This window comes from Podarcis erhardii, assembly GCF_964252035.2.
Source record: "Podarcis erhardii genome assembly, chromosome: 2".
Lineage (NCBI taxonomy): Eukaryota > Metazoa > Chordata > Lepidosauria > Squamata > Lacertidae > Podarcis > Podarcis erhardii.
This window is the reverse complement of record NC_138498.1, coordinates 111470045-111494117: the sequence shown is the minus strand read 5'-3', so window position 1 is coordinate 111494117 and position 24073 is coordinate 111470045. Positions and strand designations below refer to the sequence as shown.

The following is a 24073-nucleotide window of genomic DNA, read 5'->3' as shown; positions in this document are numbered from 1 at the left end:
ACAGCATCCCAAGTTGCGCTTAAAGAAGTCCATCTACCCAAACGAAAACAGCAATTGATCTTCTTTCGTTTGTGAATTGTTCGTTTATTGTATTAAATAACAGAATAGAAAAGAGAGACAATGCATGTACAGTGGTGCCTCAGGTTACAGACTCCGCTAACCCAGAAATAGTACCTCGGGTTAAGAACTTTGCTTCAGGATGAGAACAGAAATCGCGCGGCGGCAGCGGGAGGCCCCATTAGCTAAAGTGGTACCTCAGGTTAAGAACAGTTTCAGGTTAAGAACGGACCTCTGTACTTTCTTAAACTAAGAAAATATTTAATAAAATTACTTTATAAAGGAGCCCCTGGCCTGGGAACGGATCATCGATTGCTTTGAAGAGGACGCACACACTTGTTTGGAACTTTCCAAGGGAGGTATCCTGAGGGAGCTATTTTCTTTTGATAGGGTTTCCCAAGCCCTTCACGTTTAGTGTACAATTTCTTTTAAGCTAGCCATTCTGCGTGTCTGCTTAATAGGATGATTCCCTGCCAACGCGTCTGGGTTGCCCTGTGTCTCTCCCCTTAGATTGTCTATCAAACCTATTTTGTTGCACTGGAATAAAGTGTGATGGGTGGGGAAAGAGAGGGGTTAGAATTAGATTTGGGATAAAGAGTAGGGGTAGATTATAAAAAGCAGCCTATATAGGTGTTTGTCATGGGAGACCTTGTTTATGAACAGGCCATTCGCTCTGTCGTTTGTGATAGGGAATGGTCAGTGAGACGTGTTAAGCACCTTTGTGATGGGCATAAGGTTTATAAGCAATGTTGTCAGTGTTGTCAACAACGTTATTGGTTTGTTGGGGTAGGGATGTGGGTTTTGGTACGCTCTGGCACCACCATTGTGCTGGTTGTGTGTCAGATTCTAGCCTGTTTGTGAATTGTTTTATTGAGATCGGGAGTATTGTTTTAGTTGATATGGGTCCCCCCCTTTGTTTTCCTTTTCTTTTACCCACTGATTTTATTTGTTGCTTTTGTGTGGTGAAGAAAGAGACGGTGAGGTTGACGGGGGTGTTTGCCTATTTTTGTTTGTGCCGTGGTTCTTTTTGAAACACATTATTGCCACTTGTGCAACTTGTATACAGTGAGATTACACGACCAACCCCACTCAGCTCTCTTAGTCTTAATTCCCCTCCTTTACTGACGCGCACCCACCAAACCCGAAATTCAGTTGCCCTGTTGTGATCTTTTCATTCAGCAGCCTAACAGCCCATGGATAGAAGCTGTTCTTTACCCTGTTGGTGCGACTAATCCTGCTTCTGTATCTTCTGCCTGAGGGCAGGAGATCAAGAAAGTGCCGGCCAGGGTGCGAATCATCCCTGAGAATTTCCCTCACTCTCCTGAGGCAACGTGCTATGAGTAGAGTCCTTGGGAGGGGGGCTGAGAGGGGGGGTTGTTGGGGTGATTGGGGAGTGGAGAGGGTGAATTGTTGTCATCTGGGCTGGGATTGGAGTGGGATTGGGGGGGTCTCTATGGAGGGGCAGAGTAGGGGGGATAGTGGCGATGCTGGCAATATTAATGTCATGGGGGGACAGGTGAAAGGGAAGGGGGTCACCAGTCCATCCATTCGAGGTGATTTCCGGATACTTCATTCAGCTGATCACGTGCCAGTTGTGTTGTTTTCCATACCGTATTAGAAAAGCGGCGTCAGTGTGGCTAGGAAACAAAGAAAGTTTCAACTGTAACATTTTAAACAGCTTTCCCTTCGCAAACGTGGTCCCAAACGGCAGATACAACGGCAGGGTGAACTTCCTCTCTCCCCCCACCCGCCCAAAAAAGGATCTGAAGGCAGAATGGCTCCCCCCCCCCCTTATTGAACGTTCAAAAAATACATAATTATATGTGCACTAAACATGGCCAGACGTAAATAAAAGAGAGAGAAGCAGAACCCGTGTAGAAGGGGAAATAAAATAAATATAAACTGTATATTTTGCAAGGTTGTTATTGTACTTCACCAGATCATACCTGTTGCAATATTTGTAAGAATGGCTTTATGACTAACCACAATGGGAAGTGAAGTGTGGCGAGGTGACTAATCCTGGAAGCTTTGCTGATCCATCTCTTTTAAGAAAAGGTTGGTTTGGGGTTTAATTCGTTTTGATTTGTTGGAAGCAGCTCAGAGAGGATAAGGGTCCCTGATTTTGCATGCTCAACCCCTGCTCTGACTGTTGCCGGTCGTAATTCTACGACTGAGCTGGGACGTGAACCCAGATTTCCAGGCTAACATAGACTCTCACATGCGGATCTGTTATTTTTGGATAACAGATTGGCAAATTAAATTACAGGAATTTGTGGAGATGGCTCAATTGACTAGCAAACTCAGAGGAAACTCAAAGCAAAAATTTGCGGAAAAATGGGATGTTTATAGAACATTATGTTCAAAAATACAATAATAATTTTGACTCCGTTGCTAGCATTTGAGTGACAAAGGATGTAAAAACAGGTGGATAACAAGGATTTATTATGTTTTCTGAAAGTATTGGAAAATTTATATAGAAAGGTTTATTGTTTTGTGTGCATTCAATTGTAAGATAAAACATGTGCGAAGGGACTTGACAGGAAGTCAAAATGAAGAAAAGATTTTGTAGGATATAAGGGGGGAATATTTATTTTCATCATCATCATCATCATTTTCTCTGTGTGTGCGGAGGTGTGTTTTGTATGGAATGTTTGGGAGGAAATAAGACGGCAAATAACAAATAACAAACAAAATATTGATGCGTGTAATTTTTATTTCTCAATTATATTTTGTGGTAGTATGGTTGTAATGCTTTTTGTGGCATAAAAGCACTCAATAAAAATTATTTTAAAAAGACTCTCACATGCGGAAGTGGTTTTTTCCTGTACGATATATACTCTTAGATAAACTGCCACCACTCTTTATTGGGGTGATAGCTGTTGCCGGTGGTAATGCGGTTTCCTCCTTCCTTTCCTTGTTCTCCTGCTGTCGTAAATTATGTAAACCCGCAGCGCACAGCTCGCAGCAACCTCTTTACCCGCTCAGCAGTCATTTAAAACACTCCCCCTGTACAAATCTTACAAAAAAAAAAAAAAAAAAAAAGCCGCCGCCCAGATCCTTGAAAACTCATTGGCTTTCCAGGTTAGTTACCTTCTGCAGGAAGAATAAGTGAGAGCGATCATTCATCCGCAGCCAGAGCTCATACCTAGAACAACTTAGTTGGTCTTTAAGGTGCTTCTGGAAGGAATTTTTTTATTTTGTTTTAGCCATTCCTGAGATTTTGAGTCCCTACGAATTTGTACTGGGTTGTATTAATGATTTGAAGAGTTTGCTTATTTGGCCTGATTATACTGCTGTTGCGCTTTTAACCTGATTCCAGGTATTGCAACGTTTGTTACTTTTTTTAATGCACTTGTTATTATGAGCCACTTTGAGCTCAAATTTGGGGTTGGAAAAAGGAAATGCAAATATTGAATCAAATCAGTAGTTTATGCGTTGGTAGTTCGTGTAAGACTGGATTTGACGCCGGAGAGAGGCGTTTTTAGGACCCACCCTATTCCGTGATAGTAATTTGTTTTCAGTATTAAATTTTAAATTGTTGTAACGCTCCCTAGGATCTTAGGGTATGGGTGAAGTGAATAAGAACAGTCTCAGGTTTGCAAAATAGATGGAGCAGTAACAAAAGATCTTCAGTCTGGCGAAATGTAACCTGGACCTTTTTGTTAAAAAAAAATCAGACAATCTTGCAATACAGTGGTACCTCGGGTTACATACGCTTCAGGTTACAGACTCCACTAACCCAGAAATAGGTTACAGACTCCACTAACCCAGTGTGTATCTGAAGAAGTGTGCATGCACACGAAAGCTCATACCAAGAACTGACTTTGTTGGTCTTTAAGGTGCTACTGGAAGGAATTTGTTTTGTCCAGAAATAGTGCTTCAGGTTAAGAACTTTGCTTCAGGATGAGAACAGAAATCGTGCTCCGGCGGCCCGGCAGCAGCGGGAGGCCCCATTAGCTAAAGTGGTGCTTCAGGTTAAGAACAGTTTCAGGTTAAGTACGGACCTCCGGAACGAATTAAGTACTTAACCCAAGGTAGCACTGTACTCCAGAAAAGGGAGGGATCCTGTAAGTTTTTTTTATTTGCTTTTAAACGATGAAACTATACAGTCAGACGTAAGCACCATCGCATAATTCGTTGTGTCCAGTGGGCAGGATTGCAAACACGGCATTCCCAATTAGCTCAATATTGTCCTTTGTGCTGTGAAGTGCTGCTCTTTGGAGTGCGAAAGTGTGTTTGTCAATCAACCAACAGCTGCCTGCATTTTGGGACTCGTTTTCCAGTGTCACAAACTCTTGCAGCGGGCGGGGAGGCGGCTATGGAAACTTTCACGATGAGCTGTCGCACTTCAGGTTTCACGACACCACTTCGCCACTTAGCGGGACTTAACAACAGAGACAAGAGAATATTAACCCAGTAAATTTAGGGGAAGTGTAGGCACAGAGAACTACAGACCTTTTCAACTTCACATCCATTGATCCCTTTTTGCACATTGGCAGAGCTTCATTGACATGTGACTCCAAAATTTTGGATCCCCTCCAAACCAAAGTTTGGCGCTATTTTTATTCCTCACCAGAGTTTCAGACCAGAGGCGTTCTCTGGGATTGGAACTGCGATTTGCTGCATGTAAACCGTGTTATCCGCCACTGAAATATGGGTCTCGGAACTCATGCGATTCTTCCGTTTCCACCACCTCCGAATATTATGAAAAATAAAAGCAGTGGTCGTTTCTTGGTTTCAAGTTCCCGGCCCCTGAGTCTGAGTGCCTTTGAGAACGTGCAAAAATGCCCTTTCTCTAGGGGAGCAAAGTTTTTCTTTATTCTTAAAAGGTTCTAGGGGCAAAATGCCACTGAACAGGCGCGGTGAGTCTTTGTAAAGTACCGTAAATGCTTCCTTCTCCGGTGAGAGATTGGCTCAGTGCTGGTACCCTAGAAGCCTGATTCTCCTTGGCAACCACCCCATGGGAAATGAATTTACATATGCATGCACTCTCCCCAAATGCAAATAACTTCCATAGCCTTCAAGTTATGACGCGTTTCCCCTCGCGATACAAATACAGCAGCTAACCTTCATTTAAAGTGTAGCCCCGAGATTTTGAATCCCCTCCAAACCGATGCCAAAGTTTTGTGCTCATTTTTGCGCTGTGTTGTGTCAATTACTCCGCTGGGGAGCAGCACAAAAACACGGGGTCTTTTTTCCCCCTCTTCCCGTTTTGCAAACTAATTGCAAAATTGTTTAAGCATCTCGTAAACGGTATGGCTGTGCTATAAGTCATCTGCTACATATGTCATTTTACTTGCTCTTCAGACTTGCTTTGAACAGTTTAACACAGACTGTAGGACAAATAATATAATTTATTTCACACACACACACTTCCCATTAAATATATTTAAGTGTTTTGACAATGAAAACACCAGCAACGAACACAACTAAATATACAAAACAAAGCAATTTGTCATACTATAAAAAAAAATCAGGTCCAATACAGATGTACCTCCAGATGACGGAAATGTTACAAAGGTTTAGGAAAAAACAGACTGTTAATTGGTGAAAGGAGGGAAAGTAAAGCTATATTAATATTAAGATAAATTACAGGACAAAAATTTGAAAAGAGGGAAAGGATTTGCTGAAATGGATAATCGATCTAGAATGCAAAAAAGGGAGGTGTGAGGAGGTAAAGAAAACAAGTAAATGAAAGATAAGTTATGGGAAGATTTGCTGTGTTTTTAAATTGTTTGTATTTTTCTTTTTTTTCTTTTTTCTTTTCTTTTTTACTTATTGTGATGTGTTGTTTTGCTTATGTTTAATATGGTGTCTAATATGGTGTCTTTATTTTTGCTTTTTGTAACCCTTAAAACTTTAATAAATATTACTTTTTTAAAAAAACAGATGTACCTCCAGATGACACGGGGTCTGTGGTGTGTCCCTCCCCGCCGCGAAAAACGCAATGCATGATTGAGTGTATAAGGAGTGCTACTAACATGAGTCTGACCAAACTGCGGGAGGCAGCGGAAGACAGGAGTGCCTGGCGTGCTCTGGTCCAGGGGGACACAAAGAGTCGGACACGACTAAACAACAACAACAAGAGTTTTCAGCAGCTTTGAGCACAGGTGACCCCACTCGACGAACTAGACTAGGTTGGGGATTTCCGTTCCGAGCACAGACCACGAACAGAACTGCACCACCTACTCCCTCAAATTGGATGGACTGTGACCTTCCACCCTCTTTCCTTTCTTTTTCCTTTCCTTTTTCCTTTCCTTTCCCCTTTCCCCTTTCCCCTTCTTTTCTTTTCTTTTCTTTTCTTTTCTTTTCTTTTCTTTTCTTTTCTTTTCTTTTCTTTTCTTTTCTTTTCTTTTCTTTTCTTTTCTTTTCTTTTCTTTTCTTTTCTTTTCTTCACTGCCCCTCCTTCCCACCCCTCTAAAGGAGCTGCCCCCATGCTGGTCTTGCCAGCCAGTCACCCTTCAATCCCGGAATCAGAAGAGGCTGCCTGTCGAGGCACCTGAACCAGCTCTCTCCCGACGTGAACCTCGGGGCTGCGCTACGTCTCCAGCTCTGGGTTGGAGAGAAGCCTCCGGTTCCCGCTCGAGGGACTCGAGAGATGCTGCTTGGTTTTGCCTAACTCTGCTAAGGACGAGCTCGGCTCGGTGGAGGAAGACGAGGGATCTCAGAGCGAAGACTCCGCTTGCAGAAAGAACCGACCCGCTTCAGTTGCACAGAGCGAGCGAAAGTTCAGGTGCGCACCTTCAGGCTCGGAAGCGGGGGCTGAAGGAAAGAGGGTTTCCTTCTGATCTTTTTTCCTGCTTTCTCTGGTCGCTGTTGCATTTTAGGTGCTGGTTCTTGCACGCGCATTCATGTCTCCTGACTGCTGTTTCCTAACTAGTTTTCATTTTATTGCTTTGTATTTTATAATCGCGTTTTGAGATGTTGGGAGCCGCCTTGAATCCCAACTTGGGAGAAAGGCGGGATAGAAATACACTGACCAGTAAGAATATCCCTGGATGGCTCAGTTGGTTAGAGTGTGGTGCTGATAATGTCGAGGTTGCAGGTTTGATCCCCGTGTGGGATCGCTGCAAATTCCTGTATTGCGGGCGGTTGGGCTGGATGGTCCTCTGTTATTCATTACCCTGGAGACACCGGGGTTGTTCCAGAGATCTTCAGTCTGTAGAGCATGGAAAGCTGTTTCTTTAAAGAAGCTGGATGTGTGCCAAGGTGGCGGCTAACCCTTAACCCATACTGTTTTCCTCACTGGGTTAACAGTTCTGTTCCTTGGGTTAAGTTTTTGCCAGTTGAGTTTTTAAAAGTCTTTGTCTCTGCGCACTATTTTTTTGTGGGATGTAAACACAGGAGCAGTCAATGACAACATTCCTAGAGTGTACATGTTAGAACATGGGGAGGGATGTCTGTCCAGCAAGCAGGTAAACTTCCTGGGGACGGACTTCCTCCGCATGTGACCAGAGGTGGGTGTGGCCTCACCTGTGCAGGTAATGATAAAAGCACAGGGCAGGCAGCCACTCTCTCTCTTGTCTCTTGCCTCTTGCCTCCTGCCTCTCTCTCTGCCATCTTCCTTCGATGAGGAAACATCTAAGGATGCCCTCTTGGCTCTCAGCCAAGAGAGGACAGTACTATCTTCCTATAAGTGCATGTTTCTAAGTGCATGTAACCTTTTTAAGCCTGCCTACCTTCTGGGATCATATTGTGAACAGAACGTGAGTAAACTCTTTTATACTTTTATAAAGACTGTGTCGTGTCTTGTATTTTAAGAGGGAACAAAGGGGAAATTACCAGAGTAATTATTATAGAGGTTCTAGCGAACCTGTGCAAGCGTTACCGTTGCGAACTTAAAGGGGAATGTCTATAAACTCTGCTGATATTTTGGGAACTTGTTAGCACAAGTTGGATAAGGATATAATTAGTCAATATATCCTCTCCTGCACCCCAGAACATTCCCACAAAGGGTTATTGGCCCCAGTATTGCATATTTCTGCGTATTTTTGAAGGATTGCGTTGGATTGTGATTTTGAGTTGAGTAGTATTTTTCTGAGTTAACTTCCTGGTAAGCACATGGTCCTTTGTTCCATTGTGCAGTGGGGATTAAGCAACCCCCCCCTTCCCTCAGAGTTCACAGTGACCCAAGGCAGTGAAGAATTGTTTTGTATTTTGAGATTTTTGAGATTTTGATTTTAAAATTTTGAGAAATTTTGAAATTTTGAAGAATTTTCAAATTTTTGGATTTTAAGATGGCTAGAGCAGCTTTTGATAGTGATGCAAAGCTAGGAATGCCTGTGCTGAATGAACACAATTTCATGCACTGGAAGCAGCGCTTGATAGCATGTTTAGATTATAAGCACATTTTGGAAGCTTTAAACCCTCAACCTACGGGATCGTCTGAGGAAGCTTTAGCCAAGATAAGTGCTTGGAAACGCATGAACAGCGAAGCTAGACACATAATTTTGAGTGGACTTCGCGATGAGCAGCTATCATTAATAAATACTACAGATGATGCATCTCAAATCTTAAGAGATATTGAGCGCGTGTATGGAGAATCTAGCATAAACTGCTTCAGAAATTTGGTGTGTAAATTAACCAGAGTGAGGATGAATTCAAAAGAGGAATTCACAGAGCACATCAACAAGTTTACTGAGATTATTCAAAGAATTGATTTGACTCCCAAAGCTTTTGATGAAGATACAAAGATAGCATTTTTGTTATCATCACTTGGACCACGCTTTAGCGCATTTGTAAGTTTGATGGATCATAGACAAGGTCTGACTTTTAAAGACTTGATTGGTTATTTAAAAGAAGAATGCAGAGATAGAGCTGAATCTCCAGTGAGAAATGCTAGAAGCAAGGACAGCAGTTATGCATCTAGGCAATGTACAAAGTCCAAAGAGATGCCTAAGAAAGTGATTTGTTTCAATTGTAACAAAGAAGGACACATTGCAAAGAATTGCAGGGCTCCTAAAGCCAAGAAACCCCACCCCTTTCAGCCAAAAGGAGAAAAGAAGGGGAAATGTGAATGCACATGGCTACTGCAAGAAAGGAATTTAGCTGTCCAGAATCGTGAAAATAGACGTAATAAATGGATAATTGATTCAGGTGCCAGCTCACATTTTTCATATAAAAAGGACTATTTTAATGAGATAAATGATGAAGAAGGATCTGAAATTGAGATTGCAGATGGCAACATTGTTAAAGCAAAAGGTGCAGGTTCCATGAGTCTGAAATGCAATATAAACAATGAATGCATTGAGAACACAATCTCTAGAGTTTTGTATGTACCAGAGCTGAGCTGCAATTTAATCAGCGTGTCCACTTTGGACAAGAAAGGTTTCCAGATCACATTTGGAAATGGAGAATGCAAGGTGACTAGAAATGGCAAAGTGTTTGCTCAAGCAGAGCTAATCAATGGTGTATATGAGCTTGATTTTTCAGAGAATCAGTCTGCAAAGGTGGCACATTCCAGCCAGAAGGATGAAGCAGATCTGGACCTGTGGCACAGAAGGCTTGGACATAGAGACACCAACGTCATTCTGGATCTACAGAAAAGAGATCTTGTAAGAGGTTTGCAGGTAAAGCAGAGCAACAAAGCTCCAGCAAAGTGCATAAGCTGTATTACTGAGAAGGCTGTAAAACCTTCATTTCCACATTGTGCAGAACAAAGAAGCAACAAAGTGCTTGACATAGTGCACACTGACATATGTGGACCCATGAGTGTTCCCTCACTGGGAAAGAATAGATATATTTTAATATTTCTGGATGACTTTTCAAGATTTTGTGTTGTGTATTTCCTCAAAGAGAAGAGTGAGACAGTGGACAAGCTCCAGGAATACATTGCCATGGTCAAGAACAAATTCCAGAGAGCTCCAGCTGTGCTAATGAGCGACAATGGAGGTGAGTACTGCTCAAATGAAATGCAGGCTCTCCTGGCCAAGGAAGGAATTGCACACGTAACCACAATTCCTTACACACCACAGCAGAATGCCATAGCTGAGAGAAAGTTTAGGTCCATTATGGACATGACAAGGTGCATGCTAAAGGATGCATGTTTGCCACAGAAGCTGTGGGCCGAAGGAGTGTACACATCGGTCTATTTGCAGAATAGACTGCCAACTAAAGGTGCAGAGCGCACACCATTTGAACTTTGGCATGGGAAAGCTCCCAATCTGTCGCACATACGTGTGTTTGGAAGTCCGTGTTACTTCCACGTGCCCAAGGAACACAGACACAAGCTTGACTCCAGGGCAAAAGCAGGTATCCTTGTGGGATATGCCTCTGGAGGCAAAGGATACAGAATTATGGACTTACAAACTGGTAAGACAAATGCATACCATGCGGTTTATTTTGATGAATATAGAAAAGTAGACACTAGGAACACTGTTGTGGATTCTTCAGATGAGTCAGAAAGGACTCAAGAATTTGTATATTTCCCTTTTGAGACCCCACAAAGTACTAATCTGCCTTCGAGTGTTACAGCGCCCCCTACAGGCGACGCACCAGAAGACGCAGAGGACCAGAACCCTGGCGGCACCAGAGACGAAGATGAGGACTCAGATGGGGACATGCCTGCGTTGGAGGAGGATGAGGAAGCTGATGCGGTCGCAGAACCAGAGGTCAGGCGCTCGTCCAGAACCAACAAAGGTGTCCCACCATTACGGTTGTCCTACTTTGCAGGGTCGGCGTTTCCACAAGAACCTTCCACTTGGGAAGAGATACAGGAGATGCCAGCTGCAGAAGCCAGTCTCTGGAGGAAGGCCGCGCAGGAGGAGATGGATGCACTGCATCAGAACAAGACCTGGACACTCACTGAGCTGCCTCCCGGTAAGAAGGCCATTGGCAGTAAATGGGTTTTCAAGGTTAAGAAGGGGTCAGAAGGAGAAGTGCAGCGCTACAAAGCTAGACTTGTAGCACAGGGATTTTCACAGCGTTTTGGTGAAGACTATGATGAAGTTTTTGCACCAACCGTGAGGTACAGCAGCGTAAGAATGCTTTTAAGCATTGCAGCCTCCAAGAAAATGAGAGTGAAACACATAGACATTGCTACCGCTTTTCTACATGGGCAGATTTCTGAAGAAATTTATATGAAACAGCCCAAAGGTTTTGTGAAACCACATGAGGCACATTTAGTGTGCAAACTGCAGAAAGGACTTTATGGACTTAAACAGGCTGCTAGAGCCTGGAACCAGAAGTTGCATAAAATGCTGACGCAACTTGGGTACAAGCAAGGCGACGCTGACAAGTGCTTGTACAGTAAGTCAAATAATGGACAATTCTCATATATCTTAGCATTTGTTGATGACCTGATTATTGCCACAGCAAGTGAGAAAGACTATACACAGATAGTAAAACACCTTAGCAAAGAGGTGGAGGTCAAGGAGCTAGGAGATGTCCAGTACTACCTCGGGATCCAGGTGGAAAGAGAAGAGGACGGCTCATTTCTTCTCAGCCAAAGACAGAAGATCCACGAGCTAATTGAGCACATGCAGATGCAAGACGCACATCCAGTCGCTACACCGATGGCTACTGACTTCCTGAAGAATCAGGAGGGTTCGAAGCAGTTGCCAGACAACAATGACTACAGGTCGGCGATTGGGAAACTTTTGTATTTAGTTACCACATGTAGACCTGACTTAGCAAATGCTGTGGGGATTCTTAGCAGAAAAGTGAATTCTCCCACTGAGCATGATTGGGCAGGTGTAAAGAGGGTGGTGCGATATTTGAAGGGTACCATGAATTGTAAATTAAGGTTGCCAGCCGTCAGAGACCCTAAGTTGGTTGGGTATACTGATGCGGATTGGGCTGGGGATAATGCTGATTATAAATCAACAAGTGGTCATGTTTTCATGTTTGGTGATGGACCTGTTTCATGGGGCAGTTATAAACAGAGCTGTGTAGCATTATCTTCCACAGAATCAGAATACGTTGCAGCAACAGAAGCCTGCAGAGAGATCGCCTGGCTTGATCAACTCATAAAGGACTTTGGGTTGGTGAGAAAAGGGCCTGTCAGCTTGCTAGAGGACAATCAAAGTTGCCTGAAGCTGACGCAGAGTGAGAAGTTCCTGGCCAGAACAAAACACATTGGGGTTAAATACCACTACATACGCCAGATGATCCAGGATGGACTTGTGGAACTATCCTACTGCAGCACCCAAGAGATGACTGCTGACATCCTGACGAAACCCCTACCAAGAGAGAGTTTCCAGAATCTACGTGTCAAGCTGGGACTCTGGGTGGTTGAATAAAGTTGTTTATGTTTTGTGTATGTTGTATTGCCTGAGAAGGGGTATGTGGGATGTAAACACAGGAGCAGTCAATGACAACATTCCTAGAGTGTACATGTTAGAACATGGGGAGGGATGTCTGTCCAGCAAGCAGGTAAACTTCCTGGGGACGGACTTCCTCCGCATGTGACCAGAGGTGGGTGTGGCCTCACCTGTGCAGGTAATGATAAAAGCACAGGGCAGGCAGCCACTCTCTCTCTTGTCTCTTGCCTCTTGCCTCCTGCCTCTCTCTCTGCCATCTTCCTTCGATGAGGAAACATCTAAGGATGCCCTCTTGGCTCTCAGCCAAGAGAGGACAGTACTATCTTCCTATAAGTGCATGTTTCTAAGTGCATGTAACCTTTTTAAGCCTGCCTACCTTCTGGGATCATATTGTGAACAGAACGTGAGTAAACTCTTTTATACTTTTATAAAGACTGTGTCGTGTCTTGTATTTTAAGAGGGAACAAAGGGGAAATTACCAGAGTAATTATTATAGAGGTTCTAGCGAACCTGTGCAAGCGTTACCGTTGCGAACTTAAAGGGGAATGTCTATAAACTCTGCTGATATTTTGGGAACTTGTTAGCACAAGTTGGATAAGGATATAATTAGTCAATATATCCTCTCCTGCACCCCAGAACATTCCCACATTTTTTTCAGAGCTTTTGCGGCCTGTAAACCATGTTGCAAATTTCAGTTTTCATCTGCCTAGTTTGCTAGTGTCCAATGTGTTCCCTTGCTTCTGGCAAAGTTTCAAAATTCCTATGTTATGCTGCGGCTCCTTTTTCAGAGTAAAATTGCACCTTAAAAAGAAAAATACTTTTGACAAAGTTCACAGAAAACATTCACTTGCTTTTTTAAGAAAGTCATTTTCCAGGTTAGTACTTTGGGGCAGGGGGCTGGGTAACCCTTGGCCTTCTGGGTTTATGTCGCTTGACTGTAAATCCTAATTGGCTCCAGGCAGTAGCAGGTCAGAGTAGCTGGCCGAATGCAGCAGTGTCCTTCTGAGATAGCTGCCAAGAGATAAACTACTCCAAGCGCCTGGCACAAGGGGGGGGGGAGCTGATGTCCTGTTACTTGCATGAATGAATGTTAGAAACAGTTAGTTCACTTGCTTTGCTGCAACAGTCTTTGAACAAGAACAGAGATGAGAAGAAATCATTTTTGAGAAATCTTATTGTTCCCAGCCTGTGGGGAGTGGGCCTGTGGGCATTCCATTTCCCAATGACTCTCTTGCCTGCAGATGGCGCACTGGTTTCTTCCCTAGGCGTCTTCTGCCCCTCCCGTGGACACCCTCCGGATTGCGTTTTTGTCTCTAGCCTTCTGGCTGCTTGAAGACAAACTCCTAATCATTTTGGCCGGGTCCCCTTCAAAAGAAGGATTCTGATTTAAGGTGCTTGAAGGTCCGTGGTCCTGGGCGTCGGATGACTCCAGGGGGTCGTTCACTCAGTGGGGTGGGGCCAGCAAAGTGGAGTTTTAGCTGCCTCAATTGCAACTTCAGTATTGTCCGCTGCCCTGAGGGCATGTATCTTGCAGATTTTCTCAATGGTCAATATTGTAATCCTAGGGCTCTTTGATCCCTTGGGTTTTAATAGTCTCTCTCTTTTTTTAACAGTTCTGTCCCATGCTGCTCTCAAAGCCTTCTGCTCTGTTTCTTTCTGTCAGTGCTCATCCATGCATTGTGCTGCTTCTAGAACCAAGAAGCCACATCCAGCTCACTCTTCTGGATTGCTTACTGGCTCTATCTCACGCAGCTCTTTAAAATCTTCTGCTCTTTTATTTCTGCCAATTCACATCCTGGCACTGGGCTGCTTCCAGAACCCAGGAAGCCACATCCAGTTCCGTTTTAAACGGTTCTACATACTGGAACACTCTTTCAGACTGTCTGCTTGTCCACTTCACCTGATTCTGAATTCTTCATTCTCCATACCACCTTCCTCTTCTCTTTTCTCCTGTCTTTTCTTCCTCAGTCTCTTTGCTTGGGGGTTGGGGAGGGGGAACCTCATTTAGCCCTGGTGCAGTTGCTGCATAGGGTGGAGGGGGGCTAATTATTCCTCCCTCCTTTTCTGGGTCTGGCAAGACTGCTGTTTTTTCTAACTTGTACTTGCTATCATACTGGGCATGTATTTTTTTCACTCAGTCACAGGCCAGACATTGCTTTCAACGTCTCACACACTCCAAACATTCACTGGAGTGTCCCCACACACACATTCAGAAAAACCCATGCACCTCCCTCTAATCCCCTTTTTTTACCAACACCAAAACCACAACCGGCAGCACTTAGACTTCGACTGGGGCCCAAGAGCACCCTTTTTGCTGCTTTTCTGGGCAAAACCAACAACCAACCAGAACCGGCAGTGCTTAGACTTCAACCGGGGCCCAGCAGACGCTTTTTGCTGCTTTTTCTGGGCGACACCAAAACCAGTGGCACTTCTACCTTGCTGGCGGAGCTGATCAAACTCTCTTTGCTCCCACCTATACCTTGTGGAGCCTACCTTGGTCCTCGAGGTACCTTCCTTCGGCACGGCTGTTGCTTTTTCTCCGGTCCTTGCAGTGTCTCCACTCAGGAACAGGTGGCAATTCCTCCCACGAACTTGGCAGGATGTGCACTGGAACTGCTGACACGAACTGAGCTGTTCACCACAGGGACGCCTTGGACCCACATCCCTTATCCTCAGGGAATCTGTTTTTCCCAGCCAAACACACCAAGAAAAGTAGCCTTATGAGGCTTTGCCCACGGGTGGGAAAAATATTGCACCCAGGAAAGGGAAGTGGGAGTCAACAGACACTCAAGGAATAGTTTCGGAGAAAACGGTTTTATTTCTACCATCCATGAACTAGTAGAAGGAGCAAGTGTGATAAGTCACAAAAAGCATGCATGAAGTTCACAATCATGTGCACAAGCATATATACCCCTTTCCAGTTCCCTCCTCCTTTCTCCGCCCTCAGGAGTCCTCTGAGCATGAACAGAAAGCTGTCTTGGGACTCTTGGACTCTTGGCACCCTTCCCAGGAAAGGGGTTTCAGAGTGTTCAGATATGTTTCAATCTCTTGTTCTGGCATGGTTCCCGGACAGAAAGCAAGTTGCAATGTGGTTCTTTAGCAAGGCCAGAAGGCATCAGAAAGGCCTGAGAGACAATGGACTGTGTTCCCTACCTTTGTTGCAATCTTTTTAGTTACAGCAAGCGGAATGTTTCTGATGCTTAGCTAATGCCTTTTAGCTGCTGAGAAAAATGATTTTGAAAAGCTCTGAGAAGATTTGAGCCTGCTTTGGTGGGGGTGACTTTGGGCCTAGGTGAGGTCACCTGTCCTCACCTTCCTTCAAAGGGAACCAGGGACTCGAAAAGGTTGGAAAACCACTGAGGTGAGGGACTGGACTGAGGGTAGATCCAAGCCATACTTCTAAAGCGCATTCAATGCATATTTAAGGAACATGGTTCCACCTCTCCCGGAATCTTGAGAGCTGTGGTTTGTTAAGGTTGCTGGGAATTATAGCTCTGTAAGAGTGAAACTACAGTTCCCAAGAATATGCTTTAAACATGCATTGAATGCAGTGCCAGATTTACGTACAGTGGTACCTCAGGTTAAGTACTTAATTCGTTCCAGAGGTCTGTACTTAACCTGAAACTGTTCTGTTATGGAAATTACCGGGGGGGGGGGGCACATCTTTAAAGTTAAATATTACAAATATTATACCTGAATGTATCCTTTCAACTTGACAGCTCAGGGAAGTTACCTAGCTTTAAAAATAATATAAAACCATCTCCTTTCCCAGTTTCCTCCATTCCAAAGCTATTTTCCCCTTGAAAAAGGACTCCAGCAAGTTCCCAGAGGTGACAATTGCTGGGCTCATTGTTAGCCAAAGGAAGCCAAATCTCATCACCTGATTCGCCTCAGGTTCCAGACATGCAAAGGAACTTCTATTGTACTTTTGGGTGGTGGGTACTTAAGACATATTTGTCTATGTTCATCTTATACCCGAGTCTTGCCCTGCCATGTCTGCTTATGCTAATCTTGTACCAAGGACTTGTCTGGGCATGTTTGCCAAGGTTAACCCCTCCCCTTTTGTGACATGTCAGTGATGTAGCAATGATGCTGTACAAACTGTATTCTGGGATATGGTGGGAAAGTTTTAAAAGTCTTTGTCACCCCATCCTCAGGGTTCAGATTTGCTCTTTGAACCTATTGCGCAATAAACTTTGGTCTACAGTTATTTGCTCCGGTTGGCTGGACTCCTTCCTTTATTCCACAGGGTCCCACGGGCTCTGCCCGATGAGCTCTGTGACTGAGCAGCCTCACACCGAGATTTTTCCGTAACAGTTCTTAACCAGAAGCACCACTTTAGCTAATGGGGCCTCCAGCTGCTGCTGTGCTGCCGGAGCACGATTTTTGTTCTCATCCTAAAGCAAAGTTCTTAACCTGAAGCACTATTTCTGGGTTAGCAGAGTCTGTAACCTGAAGCATCTGTAACCTGAAGCGTATGTAACCCGAGGTACCACTGTATATGCTAAACTAACTATATCTTAGGGCCCCACTCTCTTGGAGGGGGGCAAAAATGTAAAGGGGGGGGATTACAACTACTTTGATAAAATACATATTTGTTATGTGCAAATTGCTTTAGATAACTATTAGGTCCATAAATTACCATATAGCATATATTCAACACAAAAAACAGCGACAATTTGTTGTTGATGAAGGACAGCTGGACATATAAAGGGCCCCATTACCTTCAGGAGCTTAGGGTCTCATCAAACCCAAATCTGGCCCTGATTGAATGTGTTTTGAGCACAGTTCTGGCACCTCTCAGGTGGGTGCCATTGCCAGTTCCAAAAGAACGAGGAAGGTATTCATGGTGAGCTCTGGCACTTGTTTTTCTAGAAAAATAGCGCTGGTTTTATGGTGTGAATTTGCCCACAGGGCTAAAATTGGAAAGTCCCTAGTAGTTCATGTTGAGGCATGCCCTTGCCACGGTGTAGCTGCTACCTCAAGCACCTTCCTATCCCATGCCACCTTCTGCCTCACCTGCAATAAAGACTTTAAACAAGCCTTCTGGGGAGGATTTTTAAAAAAATCTTGTTCAGAATCTGGGTTTGGGTTTTAAATTGTGTTAATGTATGCTTCTGCAGAGGCACAAGGATACATTAACTCCACCCACAGATACAACAACTCCAAGCCGATTCCTTCTTTGCTTCAGACTTCTCCAACTCCTTTACTTAATATTTCTTGCTGTTTGTTTCCTTGCTTTAATTCCTTATTTTGAATCTCTTAAATCCTGTATATATCTTTAAAGAACCCTGAAAAGTTTGTTGCAATTGTTGACATGTTTCAGGAAAAGGTACCTTATAAGAGCACCTGAAGCACTTACCAACCCCCCCCCTAATATAAGGGATGGGTCAAGGGGGACACGGGTGGCGCTGTGGTTAAAACCTCAGTACCTAGGGCTTGCCGATCGCATGGTCGGCGGTTCAAATCCCCGCGGCAGGGTGAGCTCCTGTCTTTCGGTCCCAGCTCCTGCCCACCTAGCAGTTCGAAAGCACCCCTAAGTGCAAGTAGATAAATAAGTACCGCTTTATAGCGGGAAGGTAAACGGCGTTTCCGTGTGCTGCGCTGGTGCCGGCTCGCCAGAGCAGCTTCATCACACTGGCCACGTGACCCGGAAGTGTCTCCGGACAGCGCTGGCCCCTGGCCTCTTAAGTGAGATGGGCACACAACCCTAGAGTCGGACACGACTGGCCCGTACGGGCAGGGGTACCTTTACCTTTTTAACCTCTGGTCCATGTGCCAGATTTCATCTGCCAGGGGTCCCAATTTGGTCTGTGAGGCTGTTTCCCCCCGACCACACCGGCCTGTGCTGTCATACCTGAATGGGACAGGAACAAATGTGGCTTCAAATGAATGAGGGTGAGCTCATAAAGTATGCTTCCGCTTGGAGCAAGTTCTGCTCCCACTGACTATCTGCTGGTGGGTGGTGGTGGGGTGCTTGGTCAAGTGTTATTTAGACAGTCTGAGATGGTTGTCTCAGGTGGCAGAATCCTGGGGGGATCCAGCAACAGCAGATCCTGCTGCTGCGCCCGCTGCTTCTGAGGTGCCAGCTTTGGAGGCAGCTGAGATCTGCACCTGCTTCTCTTCTCTGCCCTTGGTGGCAGGACGGAGGACAGAGAGCGGCAGCAGCTGGAGAAGCAGCCCAAAGACCAAACCACAGTTTCATCAATAGTCTTCTGGCTTCTGACTCACCTGATTTGTTTGCCTCCTCTTTCTGGCTCCTCTGATTGGTTCTTTTTTTTCCTGGGCTTCCATTCATTTTGTGTTCGCTGCTGCCAGAAGCAACAAGGAGTTACCTACTTTTTCCTGCTGCGCTGAGAGGTGCAGGTATCTTGATGCTTTTAAGAAAACTATGCATTTACTCAGAAGTAAGCCCAGCTGATTGCACTGAAATTTGTTTTCCACTCCCAGTAAAAGTTCATGATCATCATCATTTTATTACCTCACCCCTCTGACTGGGTTGCCCCAGCCACTCTGGGTGGCTTCCAGCAGAAGGTTAAAGCTTGACTTGGGGGCATGTATAGACATGTATAGGACAGGGATGGTGCAAGGCTCCACTCTGGTCCCAGTACAATACAAATACACTTCTTCTTCTTGTGGTTCTGACTGTAGCAGGTGTGTGTTCCCTTGGGTTGTGTGGGTGGGTGTGCTCAGTATTTTAGAAATAATGAAAAATATGTGTCCGTCCCTCCCGACTTAATGTATTCCACGGAAGAGCTGGTGAGTAACTATGTGCTATGGACAAATTTGGGGGGGAGGGAATTTAGTGCCCATTAATTGTTCAATGTCCTTCTCAGGTCAGGTTATATTATTTTTGTGAGCTTTATTGGGGGGGGGAGGCACTAGAGAGTGGTGTGTTTTGGAGGGTTGTTGTTCTTGTTTTAGAAGCCTTGCACTTTTTCCAGATAAGCAAAACAACAAGCCTATGGTTACGTGAAACATACTCAATAAACACACAAGACGTAACTGGCTGTACTTTTGAATAAATAAGGTATACTATTCATTGTATCAAATTGTAGGTTACAACGGAAGTCTCATAAAATTCAACGAAAAAAGCAGAAGACCCAGTGGATCGGTTCATTCTCTAGTCAGTTCATGAATAAGGTCCATACATGTATAAGTGTCTATTCCACCTGTCTGTTCATAGAGTCCAATAATTCACATGAAGGGTTGTTATAGTTCCACAGAATCCTTTCACAGAGTCTAAGACAAGGATTTCCGGAATATTAGCCTTGTTTCGCCACCCTAGGCTTCATCAGTAGTAATATTACACAGGCTCATGTGTAATATTACAGGATAGTGGATCTTATAGCATAATAGTGGCTATAAATTTTCAATTTTACCTTTGCACATATCAAAGAAAATGTGGGTTTAACATCAACTTCCCTTCCCCCTCCCTTCCATATTCCTGCTGCCGTGCTTTGCTTTAGTAAATAGATCGTTGGAAGAAAATACTAAACCACATTGTTTGCTCTCTGGAATGCATCAAAGCTCATTCAGATAGCCCTTACAGCAACAGCTAATCTGATCCCCTCTGTTTTTCATCAGAGAGGTCCAGCGAGAGAAATGCAAGGAGACAGGTTCTGAACTAAAATCTGCTCTGCCTCCACACAGCATCCCACCATGTCCACCTTTGTGGTTTTGGTATGAGGGAATATGCTATTTCTTCTCCGATAAAGAAAAGAGCTGGATGTCTAGCCAGGAATTCTGCTTGTCATTTAATGCTTCCTTGGTTGTTATTCCAAACAACAAAAAGGTGAGAGGTGTAACGGGTGATATTTTCTGGGGTGGCATGCAAAGCAAGGCATGGGCGGATCCTGTTGAGTTTAGGACCCCCTGCGGCAAACATTTGCCATACTATAAAATTGTTGGCTAATTCTCAACGCCTGTGAGTGAGTTACAGTTAACTAGCATAAATGTTATGTATGTTATTTAAATGACATTTATTTATTCAATTAAACGATGTATATGCTGTGTGACTGCAATAATCTCTAAGCAGTTTACAAGGATACAATATGAAAAATGAAGATCAGGTCAAACTATAAATTCTTACATTAATTAAAATGCCTACTGGAAAAAGAAAAAAAAAGTCTTTAGCAGGCACCAGAAATATCGATAGATATAACTGGGTGAGAAATATTGCAAGTCAGGGCTCTAACATCTATCTCTTCTGGTATTTGAAGGACATTGTCAAGAGTTGGAAAGGCACAAATTCCTACTGGATTGGCCTGAGAAGAGACCCTGGTCAGCCCTGGAAATGGACTAATGGAGAAAATTCCACGTGCGTCCTTCTCCTCCCCCTCCCCCTCCTCTGGCCTGGTTGTCTGTTAGGAGTTTTCAACAGAGGCGCCACTTCCCATTTTGCCACTTGAGGTAGAATAGGAAGTGCCACCCTGCACTGCTACTGCTGCCTGCCACCTCTGCCACTGGCAGAGAAGCATCATCATCACCCCAAACTACCAATAGTGTTCACCAAATTCTAACCTGGGCCACACCTGGAACCTCACCCGTTTCAGCTGGCCCTTGCCTTTCTTAAGTTCTGTTGCACTCCTCCATTTCTTTTTCCATGTGGAATCAAGCATATCCATACATGTTAATCCTTTTATGTTCCAGTTAAGATCAGTGCCAATAGGACTAATGCTCTTTCTGAAGGGTGAAGGGTGCTGAGAACTATAGCTCTCTGTGGGGTAAACGACACTTCCCAAAATGCTTTGGGGGAAGCCATGGGGTTTAAATGTTGTTGTTGTCATCTGACAGGGTCGACCCAGACACTCTGGGCAGCTTCTAACATATATAAAAGCATAAGAAAACATTAAATATTTTTTTTAAAAAACTTCCCTATACAGGGCTGCCTTCAGATGTCTTCTAAAGGTTGAATAGTTACTTATCTCCTTGGCTTAGGGGTCGCATAACTCCATACCCTCCAACATTTCTCCAGTGAAAACAGGGATGTTCTAAGGAAAAGTGGGACATTCCAGGATCAAATCAGAAACTGGGGCAGTTTCTGTAAATCTGGGTCTGTCCCTGGAAACTACGGACACTTGGAGGGTCTAAATGTGGGGCAAACAACAAATGTGAGTTCCACTTTGTAGAATAAGCTAGTTGCTGCAAACACATGCACACTTTTTTCTATCTTCCATGCAGGCAATCAAGAGATATTATTGGGGGGCAAGGACACATTCAAGCCAAGGAAAAAATAAAACAAAAGGGAGGGTGCAAAGCAGGGCTAGTGAGGAGTATGATTTGGAATGAGTCCCAAGTGTGGTGCAGTGGTTAAGAGTGGTGGACTCGTAATCTGGTGAACTGGGTTCGCTTCCCCGCTCCTCCACATGCAGCTGCTGGGTGACCTTGGGCCAGTCACACTTCTCTGAAGTCGCTCAGCCTCGCTCACCTCACAGAGTGTTTGTTCCGGGGGAGGAAGGGAAAGGAGAATATTAGCCGCTTTGAGACTCCTGAAGGGGAGTGAAAGGCGGGATATCAAATCCAAACTCTTCTTTCCAAGGGACAGAGAGAGCCCCAAAGACCCATAATTGGCTCCTGAGCCTGAGTTTTCCCACCTGTGGTCTAGAGTCCCCACTCTAGAGGCCACACATGGCCTATCTGTTTGAAATAAATTTGCCCATTTCCTATGTGATTCTACTGCTATAGTCTCTCTTATCAGTTGCTGTCAGAGAAATGCTCAGCCCTTACTTGACACCGGCTTTGTTGACCTTGCGTTTCAGGTTTGAGGTACTTGGAGATGGAGGCGACTGTGCATATCTGGATGATAAGGGCCAAGCATATGTTTCAAGGTGCAACATGGAGCATCACTGGATGTGCCGCAAGCCGGGTCCTCCTGCAAGCGCGGACATTGCGGGGAAGGGGCATAAACCCCCCCACAACTGAAACTGAAATGTGAAACTTTATGTAATTAATACTTTACTTTTTGTAAGCACCTTACCGTTATAAGCTATTAAAATGTATTAAACCAAAAACATCTGTTTAGGGGGGTTTTTAGGTCACAAATAAGCAATCAATTGAAATTGAGTTATCTCTTTCTTTGAAATACATTGTGTTGCATCCTTCGGTGCAACAGTTTGATGGATGGTGTTAACAGGAATGAAGTGTCTGTTATCTGCCAGGAAATTTTGTGGCAAATATTCCCATTTTGGGTGGTTCTGGAGATGTTGGAACAGGCCCTACAGTTGATTTTCTTTACCCCAATGCAACACAACTAAACTTACTGAAATGGAAATAGGGTTGTATTAAGCCAGTATATAGATTTAAGAAACTCCTTGCTGGAGTAAATAAGCTTCTGAATCTACAGTTCTATGATTCTAACTGCCCCATTATTTGTTCAGTGTTAAGCCAAATATGAGAAACAGTCATTAACTTGACCATCTTTATATGTTAACTTGCTTTATTCTAAAACTAGAGTTGACTCACAGTTCAGGGCAAACTGTTTTTAGATGGCTAGCATATTGCTACATGTGTCTGCATCTAGTAGTGAGACTTCCAGGTACAGTGGTACCTCGGGTTACATACGCTTCAGGTTACATACACTTCAGGTTACAGACTCCACTAGCCCAGAAATAGTGCTTCAGGTTAAGAACTTTGCTTCAGGATGAGAACAGAAATTGTGCTCTGGCGGCGTGGTGGCAGCAGGAGGCCCCATTAGCTAAAGTGGTGCTTCAGGTTAAGAACAGTTTCAGGTTAAGTACGGACCTCCGGAATGAATTAAGTACTTAACCTGAGGTACCACTGTACAGTTTTCTTGGAATTTTGAGTGTTGGTGTAGTTTGAAAAACTGAGTGCTTGATCCCTGTCTTGAGCAGCCCATTCCCATCTCTGGATTCTGTTTGGAGTCAGCACGCCAACTGCACTGGGTGCTTTAGAAACAGCCTAAAGCTAAATCCACTCTCCCTTTCTCTAGGGCTGTGAACAGCTCTGAAATCTACTGATCTAGCCTGGGGCAAAACTTCACAGCTTTTACACACAGAATCTCCCCTGGCTGTGGTGCTGAATGCTAGACATAAGGTTTGAAAACAGTCAGACTTTTTTTTTTTTTTTTTGGTTAATGGCTCACTGTCCATAACATAAAGGAACATATTGTTACACAAGTTGGGTGCCAGCCCCACTGTCTGCCGTGATAACTGTGGGAATGTTCAGGGTGTCAGGAGAGGATATATTGTTTATAATATACTTTCCAACCTTCGCTAGCAAGTTCCTTTACTTAGCAGAGTTTTACATTCCCCTTTTAAATGCATAGCGGGTAGCTGGTTGCAGGCTTGTATAAGCCTCTCAGTATTAGGTTCCTAGTAAGTTCCCTTATAGGGACGCGGGTGGCACTGTGGGTTAAACCAGAGAGCCTAGGACTTGCCAATCAGAAGGTTGACGGTTCGAATCCCCGCGACGGGGTGAGCTCCCATTGCTCGGTCCCTGCTCCTGCCAATTTAGCAGTTCGAAAGAACGTCAAAGTACAAGTAGATAAATAGGTACCGCTCCGGCGGGAAGGTAAATGGTGTTTCCATGCGCTGCTCTGGTTCACCAGAAGTGGCTTAGTCATGCTGGCCACATGACCCAGAAGCTGTATGCCGGCTCCCTCGGCCAATAAAGCGGGATGAGTGCCACAACCCCAGTCTTAGACTTAGTTACAAAGTATATGCATGTGGATCTATCTATCTATCCCATGTGGGGATAATCCCAGTGTCCTCTATTGGTTGAAAGCCAACAGAGCA

At 44.3% G+C, this 24073-nt stretch overlaps 1 protein-coding gene across 1 annotated transcript in view; it reads left to right on the top strand.

Moving 5' to 3' along the window:
• The window catches only part of LOC309337204 (C-type lectin domain family 2 member D-like), a 115073-nt gene that overhangs the window by 24572 nt on the left and 66428 nt on the right, over positions 1-24073 (top strand). The gene's annotated exons all lie outside the window — the stretch shown is intronic.